The 10,938-nt window shown below is 32.6% G+C and overlaps 1 protein-coding gene across 1 annotated transcript in view; it reads left to right on the top strand.

The window, feature by feature from the left end:
- The first annotated feature begins 8,624 nt into the window (after positions 1 to 8,624).
- Positions 8,625 to 10,938, top strand: part of LOC129219328 (rho GTPase-activating protein 7-like) — a 576,074-nt gene continuing 573,760 nt past the window's right edge. Inside the window, exon 1 of the mRNA XM_054853684.1 lies at positions 8,625 to 8,895. The gene's annotated coding sequence lies outside the window, so the exon portion shown is untranslated. The remainder of the gene's footprint in view (positions 8,896 to 10,938) is intronic.

Raw genomic sequence — 10,938 nt, 5'->3', positions numbered from 1 at the left:
TGTAGCGAAAGCCGTCTCCAAGTTGCATCCATGTCCTACACACACGCGCATACATACACAACTATACACACACACCCACACATATACACACAAACACATACACACATACAAACACATACACACACGCATACATACAGACACCCACACAAACACATACACACACGCATACATACAGACACCGACACATACACACACAAAAACATACACACAACTACCCACACATTCATGCCTGCACACAGACACAAACACATATGTCTACACACACATACACATACCCCCCCCCACTCACACACATTCATACATACAACTACCCACACTCTTATACCAGCACACAGACACAAACACACATTCCTACACACACATACACATAACCCCTACACACAATCACATACCCCCACACACAAACACACACGCCTACATACGCACACTCGTGGTTGCGAAAAACATAATTTGAATTCGAGATGTCAAAATTCAAATTGATTTTTCTTTTTTTTATTTTTTTATTTTTTCTGTTCTTATCGGTACTGTGGAATAATTTTGAAGTTCCCTAATATTTTTAGGTGAGTCTTTTTTTTTTTCTTTAAATTAAGTTAACCGGCACTTCGGCTGAGCTACCGATACATTTGTTGTTACTTTTCTCGTTATACATAATCCATTGTGAATGCTATAATTATATATATACAGGGCTGTAGCTGGAAAAATTTAATGTTTTAATTTTTTGAGGTGCTAAAATGGAACCTGCGATTTTTGGAATGGAAAATATATTTTACCCTTAGGCAACTGAGAAATACTGATTATTACTGTCTATTTGTTTCCCCATTTAAAAAAGTGTTGCGCTTTTATTTTATTTATTTATTTATTTATTTTCGTTCTCATCGATAATGTGGAATAATATTGAAGCTTCCTAATATTTTTAGGCGAGTCTTTTTTTCTTCAAATTAAATAATCGGTACTTCGGCTCAGCTACCGATATATTTGTTGTTACTTCTTTCTTTATACATGGTCTATTGTGAATACTATAACTGGGCGATTCTCGAAAAAATGTCCCGTGTGTAACGCTAAGTTTTTTATTTTTTATAGCTAACCAAAGCATTCAAAAAATAATTCTGTTGGGTAATAATACATGCTTTAATATACTATCAAAGCATAACAGTTAATCCCATATTTAATTAATAGTTACTTGAATAAAATAAAAAAAATTAGCGTTACGCACGGGACCTATTTTCGAGAATCGCTCAATTGCATATACAGTGCTGTACACTGTTAAAAAAATTTCCTGAAAATAACGGAGAAAGTACCGGCAGCAAAGTTGCCGTAAATATTACGTTTCCGTTCAATGACTTTCCGTGATTTAACAGAAGTTCCATTTCTTATTTCTCCGTAGTTGTAGTTTTCCGTTTATAAATTTCTCGTGACTGAACGAAAATTCCATTTCTTATTTTTCCGTTCATTTACGATCTTTCTGTGTTTTAACAGAATTTACGTTCCTTATTTTTTCATTGCGATATTTTTTTCCATTTCTCACTTTCCCGTATTTATATAAAAAGATTTTATTTTAAAAAAATATTTAAAAAGATATGTCAAGTATTGACTTTTCGTTTCATTAAAAATTTAGTTCTTTAAAATGATATATAATACAGATATAGTTAACTGTTCTAAAAATATTACTTTTTTTTATTTGCATTTGTTACTCAAAGATTTTTTAAATTAACATCTGGAGAGACAACTTACCTAACATACCAAGCATCCATTTGCTGACCAAAACTTTTTATATCAACTTCAGATGAGTCAAATTAATCAAATAGTACTAGCAGAAAAATTGATGGATTTGAATAGGACACCAATTATCCCTGCTGATACTGTTCGATATTCCCTTCGTCGTACATTGTCTGGGGTGGCATGGGAAAACATACATGAAAAATATGATATTTTTATTTGCAGAATATGTCAAATAAAATGCTATTAAAAGCAGGTTGACGTTATCATATAATAATATACCTGATAGAGAGTACCGCATATCTATTGTGTTTAAAAACAGAATCATTGACATGCATGTGAAGAATTTTTGGTTCCAGATGCTACATCCCCCCCCCCCCCCCCCCCAATGATATCCAAATTTTTCACTCATTGGAATCGCAACGTAGATTTTTAGTACATAATCATTATTACTTAAGCATATATCAATCAGTTCGTTTTACCCGAACTGTTTTTCCAAGAAACTTGCAATAATCTCAAATAAGTTGTTGGATAAGATCTTAATAAATTAAATTAAGTACTTATTGTAGCCAAAACTTTCATTGTATATATTAAAGATCAACAATACACCTTTATTAAGAGATTTAAAATAGTTACTTTCAGTATTCCAAACTGTGAAGCGAATCCCCCCCCCCAAAGAAGAGTGATTTTTCCTATGTTGCTCGCACACCACGATAATCTCCGGTATAGATACGAAATGGCATTTAGTGTATTAACTTTCAAGAATGCGTAAGAGCAATAAAAAATAACTCTATAATAGTTGTATAAATTCTAAATAAACTATCATCGGAATTCTATCAAATGCATATTAACAAGGAAAATACATTTGTATTAACATGTACAAAGATATTCAACAACACTTACATATGACCAGCGGTGCTAAATGCATCTGGATACAGCTAATCCAATAGGCTTTATTTTAAATTGATAACACGAGATCCTTAAACTATTCTCACTGCTAGAGCACACAATATGACTAACGAATAGAATTGTTCAAAGTATTGAGCAAAATATTAAAACCACAAAAATATTCTAATACTGACTCGGTAAAACCCACATCAAATCACCAGGGCGATCAAAACACATCTGCCAGTCTAAAAATGGCGCGAATATTTTTCCAAACCTACAAAGTTCAAATGCTTATAAACAATTTCGACATACGAGTATATTACTCTCCAGACATGAAATAACAAGCTATGTATTTTGTCTACAGCATCTGAGTTGTTATTCTAAATATGCTTTTAATTAGCAGAATGTAACAGTGCTATTAATAAGCACTATCAATAAGTGATGTTTATCATGACTTGAAGACTAATCGGAGCAAAGTACAGCACAGAGGCAACCCTAGAAATGGAAAAATTCCGTTTTCGTCGGGATGTTTACGTTTTTGTAAGGAAAAAATACATTTTGAAGCATTACGGAACTATTCTGTTAAAATCAGTCAGAAAACTACCTGAATTTTCAGGTTTTTTTTAACAGTGTAGCTGGAAAAGTGTAATATCTTAATTTTTTGACGTGCTGAAATGGAACCAGCGATTTTTGGAATGGAAAACATATTTTACCGTTCGGCAACAGAGAAATATCTTACAAAATGAACTTTTTTTGCTTTATGCATTTAAACCTGAATAAAGTTTTGATTCATTTTTCATATGCATATTTTTTTACTTTTATATCATTTTAGTGCCAAAAATTTGTTTTGATTTTAATGTCAAAAACGTTCCTATTTAAAAAAGGAAAAAAAGTGCTTTTTTAGGTTACTTATGTTCAAATATGATATTCAAATGTCGAACCATATATACGTATCAATATGTTACTCTTGATTTAAATATTTTGAACGTTTATGAAACGCCTGCAATTTATGAAAGGATTTGATTTTTCCGTGATTGTAACATAACTGAATATTTTTGGCTGTGCCTGTAAACCATCCATAAATGCCTACACTCTTAATTTTTGGTATTATGCAGTAGTAAATGTCAATATCATTTAAAACTACAGAGCAATCCAAGGGTTTTTATGAGAGTTAGAACTCGGATAGAGGAATTGAAGTCATGAACGCTTCTAAATTATGTTGGAAAGTCCGAAATGTGATGAAATGCCTAAAATGACAAGTTTTAACCCAAAATCAATTCAATGTGAAAAACGTACCATGACTTTGTATATCATAAACCCAAACAATAAACACAATAATATTCAAAAACGCACACAATGCGGGGGAGGGAGGGAGAGGATCTACTGTAGAAATCATTAATGGTGCTATTTAATGGTGCTATTCATCTCTCTTAAGGTTCCTTCTTTTCACCGCCGCTGTCTGTCTTTTAAAAGGTACCCATTTTTCACCATAATAAGGGGTGCGATTTCGACTCCGTATTGGGTGCCGCTGGTGAACAAGCGTTTCACTCCTGAAAGTGCCAAACGCAACCTGTAGTTTTAACAGTGTATGGGAGTGCTGTTTCCTTCGACTGTTCGACTAGTTAAGAAATAGTAACTTTTGTACTTATTAGGGCCGTGGTAGCCCGATCGGTAGAGTGTCGGATTCGGGGCCGGAGGGTCCTGGGTTCGAGCCTCGATGGTCGACGACCCACCGTCGTCATTAAAGGGGACTGGGCGACGTTAAATATGCTCGTGGTTTCAATGTCCTCCAAGTGAAACGATACCTCTGGGGGTGCTAGTACTAGGTAGCTATTAGCTCTTGGACTAGTTCTAAATTCTCATTAACTGTTCGATTCGGTGATGGTGCTGCCATCTATCGGTATATAAAATAATGGAGGCAAGGCACTTAGTATGCAGTCCTCGACATAAATACAGTTGTAGTCAGTTGCGACTCTGAATAGGAATAGGAATTGTACTTATTACAAAAGATCTGCCAGTGTTTTGGGTTGTTCCCGTTGATTTTGAACGCAAAGCAAAGCAAACGCACGAAGTTTTCAAATAGCATATTTCAAATTTAAGAATTTCATTAACAATAAAAAGTTAATTTATAACACACCAAGCATCTGAAAATACATCATGAGGGACAAAGTACATAACTACTTCAAATAAACACGACGAAAACAGAATTTTAACATTTTTACAAAATTTATCAAAAACTTTAAAAAACAAAAAAATGCCAAAACTGCTACGCATTTGCGGCAAGGAAGAAATAATTATACCACACGCCTCAAATATTTCATTGAAATTCAATGACGCCAATGGCACCTTTTCAGCACCTGCCATCCTCGAAAATAAATAAATAAATAAAAAACAAAAAACCTCTTTACTAATTGTGCCAAAAACATCAAAAAGCAACATTTGGTCGCAACTTCTACGTAATTGCGGTAGATCAAGAAATTTTCCGAAAACTCAAATTTTTCATGTGCTCTTTGCTTTGTCATTGGCACCTTTTCCGCACTCCCCATAATCAAAATAAGTGAAAAAAAAAAGTTTTTTTTTTTTTTTTTTCTCACACTAATGATTATTTGTTCTGCCGATCATACGCCGCGGCAAAAGATCGGAGCGGAGAACTTTGATTCCAAGACATAATTAAAATTAAAAAAGGGGTTTAAAAAATGACGCAATACAACTGTGCAATTTTCAACGATATTTAATGCCTTAATTTAAGAAAAAACAAAACTTTTTGAGAAGTGTGGAACCGTGCCACATTTAATAGCAGTAGTTTATTCATGAAAAGATATCTTCAATTTCACAGAAGAGTTTGTGCTATATTTTCCAGCAAAATGGAGAAGTTTAGCCAAAACTATATTGCGTAGCTGATTCATTTCACTTTTTTATCCAGTTGATTTGTCTAGTAAATCAAGTCTGCGTACTTGATAAGGCAGATAACAGTAGACTTATTTAGATATTTAAGATTTATTATGCTGTGTATTTTGTTTTGAAGAGCCTTAAACTCGGTAGCAGAGCTGCTGATGCGTGCTTTTATCTTAAAAGCTGAAATTTGTTATCTAACATTTTCTGAATAGGGGAAAAAACGGCTGAAATAAATTAAGAAAATTTCCCCGCTTCCTAGATCTAAACTTTCCGGTGTATATATATAAAAAAGATTTGATAAATTTTGAAAGCGATTGGAGAGAAAAGAGAGAGCGTTGATGAGTTATTTTTTTTTTCACGTTATTATAATTTTAAGTATTTTATTTATCTATTTATTTACATATTTATTTCGTTATTATTGTTTTTTTTAATGTCCGATTTGAAGTTTTATGTTTCACACGTAAACTTGAATAATAAACTTCTAACGTACATACATCCAATTCGAAAAAAAAAAAATGCATAAAAAGAAAAGAAAATGAGAAAAAAAAAGTAAATAAGATGAGATTAATCGTTTGCAAAAAAAAAAAAAAGAATCAAATAAATAAATACATAAATGAAAATGAGATATAGTGAGTCATAAAAATAAGCACTGTGCATGCAAAAAACGCAGATAATATTCGATTCAAAAGCTTTTATGAATTTCATTGTTCATGCCACAATGAATCATGTGACTCGCTATCGATAAATCACAAAGGCAACAGATTTGAGAGCAGATCCCGGCACAGTGAGAACAGTAAGCAATCTCACTTGCTCAAGAAAAAGAAAGAACTAGAACAATAGAATAAAAATCCCTTTTTGCACGCGTTCAACGCCAAAAAAGTTTTTGGTGAAATTTGTTAAAATCGAATGCGCCTGTTAGCTCAGTCTTTGTGTTGGATTCAAATTCCTCGTACGGGGTGCCGACCTAGGGGGGAGAGAGGTGTCATGGCGCAGGGGGGGGACTGCGCCATTGAAATTTTTAGGGGGGGGGGTGTTTTGAGGGGCATTTTTCTCCTTGGGGGCTTTTCGAGATATTAAGGGGGTTGCGCCCTTGTTCATTGGGGGGCACCCCTGAATAATGTTATGTTTAGCAAATGTCAACTTAAGAAACCCAACATGGGAACTGAAGTGTACTACCCAGTGCCTGCTTATAGTTTTTTCGAATAAAAAATTTTTTGCTTTAGATCGGTTTTCCTCATTTTTTAAATTTAAAATACTTATTGAATAAATTAATTTTGTTTTCTGATTTATTTTGGCTTGAAAAACGTGTTTCAATTTCTTTCTTTATTTATATATACTTCTATGCGGAATTAATTTGAAACTCATATGATTTAATTGAGCGGTGTTTTTTTTTTTTTTTTTTGAAAAAGTTAAAATGCTCACCAATTAAATCTTTTTTTAAATTTTTTTTTGAAAAATATTCAGGGTGTCCGAAAAGTCCTTGACTCATTTTAAAAATTCATCGAAAAGTAACAAATTGCCGTATGCATATGCGGCATGCACCATTAAACTTCACAGCTTCAAGAATTTTGTATGGCATAGCAAAAAGAAAGAAAAATAAAAAGAAGTGTAATTATAACTAATTTACTGTGACGGCTGACCATCACAGACAATAAGACAGTTCAAAGCAAATTAGCCAATTTATTTGGCACTGTAAAAAATAAAAACATGTATAAAGCATGTATGATTATTTTAAGGACATGAATACAACGTACAATGGATAGACATTTCATTTCGCAAAGCGCTCTTGATTCAATGTTGTTATGAGCATTTTCTTCCTTGATAGGGGGGGGGATAGAAACAGTTAAATGTGTAAACATAAAACAATTAAGTTGTGCAATGAAAACTGATTCGTTATTTGCTCAAAATATACTAAAATAAAATAAAAATTCTTTTTTTGTTCCATTTTCTTTAGTTTCTCACAAGATATGTCGTTCAAACAAAAAAATATCACTGAAATTAATAGCAATAATAAAAATAATAATAAAAGCATTGAAAACATTAACTTATAGTAGCAGTTCATTCAAAGAGAACGATTTTTCTCGATTTTAATAAATAGTTTTGCTAATAGAAACACATTAAAAAAAAGAGAAACTGTTTTGAAACGACGCGACGCTTGAAACTGCTAAAACAGCGTTATAATTAAATACGTTTTTTTAAATAACATTGCTATTGTTGATAGTTATTTTATTTCACACTAGTGGCACCCGTACGGCTTTGCCCGTAGTAGAAAATTAAAAGGTCTTTTAGTTTGCCTGTATATTTACAAATAATGTATGATGAATTTCTCGCCAATTGGCTTGCCCATGTTACGGTTCCACGTTATGATAACTTGGTAATTTATTCGTCCATCTTATGATAATTTTGCTCGGGAGAATGTTCTTAAAATTGGAATAGAAAAAGGACAAAACCGAATTTTCAAAAAATCGCTTCGAGGTGCACACTCCCATGCTACACACTAATTCTGTGCCAAATTTCATGAAAATTGGCCGAACGGTCTAGGCGCTATGCGCGTCACAGAGATCCTGACAGACAGAGATACTTTTAGCTTTATTATTAGTAAAGATATCGCACTTGATTCAGTGCGAATATAAGCATATTTTTTTCTAAAAGATAAAAATGGTTAAATGTATTAACATCAGAAAACAATAAATTCATCTGTAAGTGAAAAAAGTATCACTGAAATTAACAGCAAAAAGTAAATAAAAAACATTTTAATCATAAACTATAACATTGTTGTACAAAATTCTTTTCTTTCTTTTTTAAAAGAGAAAAAGAAGAATAAAAATAAAAAATCTTTTTTTTCTTCTTTTTTTAGAAGGGGAATTTCTTGTTTAAAATAGAGTTGTAACCATTATTGGGGTATTTAGCATGGAGGCAGAACTACGAAATTGCATTATTGTAGTTGCATTATTAGGTTATTAAATAATTACAGTGCTCGCATACAATAGCGATTAAAAGGAATAACATGACACCTCCCCACCTCCGCGGAAAGTGGACTTGTTCCGAAAGTCGCGCATCGAGCTCCGATTGGCTGACGCTGATGGCGGGTATTACCGAGGGATTACTTCAACTCCAAAGTAGTTAGTCTTCCCTTGACTTCGAAAGTGAAATAAGCGCGCTAAGTTTCGGGACTTTTAATCCAAGCTCATTTCGACTGCTGTCACCCACAAGTGTGTTTACAAATTTTTAATCATTTCAACCGTCAAATCTCAATGGAATACTAAACTATTATTGTTTGTCAAATGTGAATTGTTGCCTTTTGAGTTCCGGACGCACCCACTTGTTGGATTCTCAGCTGCGAACCCACGTGGTCTCTGTTTTACTTCATTGCCTCATCATCCTGTGTGTGAAACGGTAAGCTTTTATTACACCTGTCGCGCTGTGTAATCTGTTTAATTTCCCTGAGTAAATGTTAGAATTCTTTAATCGGATCTTGAAATTTAGTTGACAGTCTATGAAAGAGTGCAGCTGTATTTATTATTTTGATATTTGTTAAAATTAATCTTGCGTTCCTTCAATCAAGGCTTTTGACAGTTAGCTGTTCGCTGTTCTTAAATAAATCTGTTTTGGTTTTTGAATTTTGAACCAATAAAAGATTTAGAGTTATTTGATGGCGTCTCCTTTTGATGCAAATTTTTCGCTTTTCAATAATATTCTGCGGACGATTAATTAGATTAGGATTTAATGAAATCGTTTAGCGATGTTTCGTTGGTGTATTTTTACATGCAAATGTCGCTTATGTGTTTTAGGCATCTGGAAAACTGGACAGCTGAATACGCAACACATTTTTATATTTCGGTCTTTATAAATGAGTCGGAGCTTTAGAATTTAATATTGAAACTCCTTTTAAATTTTGTATCAATTTATTTCATTGTGGAATTATGTGAAAGGACTTGAATTTTAATTTATTCAATCAAGTCGTAGTTTGCATTCGATTATGTTGTTAAAAAATATTGTTGCAATTTATTCCTTGAATTTTGACAACTATTTTAGATTAAAATCTTCTGACATCAAAAGTTTTAAATAAATAGTTTAAAATAATTTTAAAGACATGGTTTCTTATATATGGGCATTCAAACTGCATAAATTTCTACTGGTATGCTTTAGTCTGTGAACGATTATTTTAAATAGTTCAATATTGTTTAGTTTTTGAGGTATTTTTTAGAATAAAAAGCGCGAAAACTTGCTTTGCGAAACGAACCAACTTGACAGCTTGTCAGCCATGTATCGTACTTCAAGTTCCTTCCACGCTTACCTTCATGAATCAGAGACGTAGAATTATTTTAAAATATGTTTCCTTTTTAGATTATTTTTTAAATTCCTTTCGTCAAAGGTTTATGTTGGTGGACCATCAATTTTAATTGTTTCTCACTAAACTTGTTTTCAATATACTCCCTCGTATAACAAGGTACTTCTAAAACACTGTTTCAATATTACACGGTACAAAATTTGATTTTAAATATTAGACGGTTTTGGTAAAACACGAATGTTATATTTATAAAAGATGGAATTTCATTTTTGTTTAATACATTCTGTTAATTTTTTACTAATAACCCTAAGACTACTTTGTTTTTATAAAACTTGGTTTCGATACAACACGGTACACATCCCTGGATTTACATTATTTCTAATTCTCGTATAACACGGAACACGGTTTCGATATAACACGATACATCTTATCCTGATTTTTCTCATCCACATACATAATAGGTATTAAAAATAAGTACATTCTGTTAAAATACATTCTGTTAATTTTTGCTAATAACCCTAAGACTACTTTGTTTTTATGAAACTTTGTTTCGATACAACACGGTCAGTAGCGGATTTTAGGGGGGGGGGCACAGGGGGCCAGTATCCCCACCCAAAAGTATGGATGAATTTCACTATTTTATTTATTACTTTTTAATTGAACTTTCTTATGCCTTTTTTCACGTAGTTAATTAAAAAGAACACAAAACACACACAGCATATTTTGAATAAAAGCATTTTTGTTTGCTAAGAGTTGAAGAGTTGCAGAATATGACTCACTGGTTTCCATGTCAAGGGACCGTATTATCGCGATTCGTCCACTAATTCTTCTTTGATGGAATCAATAATTAACATCTTTTCAAAAAATGTGTAGGCGCACTTAAAAGAGTCATTTTGATCCAGGAACCTATTTGCGAAATAGTAATAGATTTCTTTTTCAGCTTATGAAAATGCAAAATAAAAGAAATCATAATATGGTAGTTTCTTGGAAAACCCATGATTTTTTATGGAAACAGCATGTAGTATCAATATGTTATCTCAACTGTATCATTGCATTGAAAATAAATCAGCAACTGTTTTGAAATTCAGACAGAAATAGTTTCTGAATTCTTCAGTAAAACTTATGTGTTATGAAATAATGATTTTCTT

The sequence above is a fragment of the Uloborus diversus genome, chromosome 3 (assembly GCF_026930045.1).
Source record: "Uloborus diversus isolate 005 chromosome 3, Udiv.v.3.1, whole genome shotgun sequence".
NCBI lineage: Eukaryota > Metazoa > Arthropoda > Arachnida > Araneae > Uloboridae > Uloborus > Uloborus diversus.
This window is presented reverse-complemented; position numbering and strand designations above follow the sequence as displayed.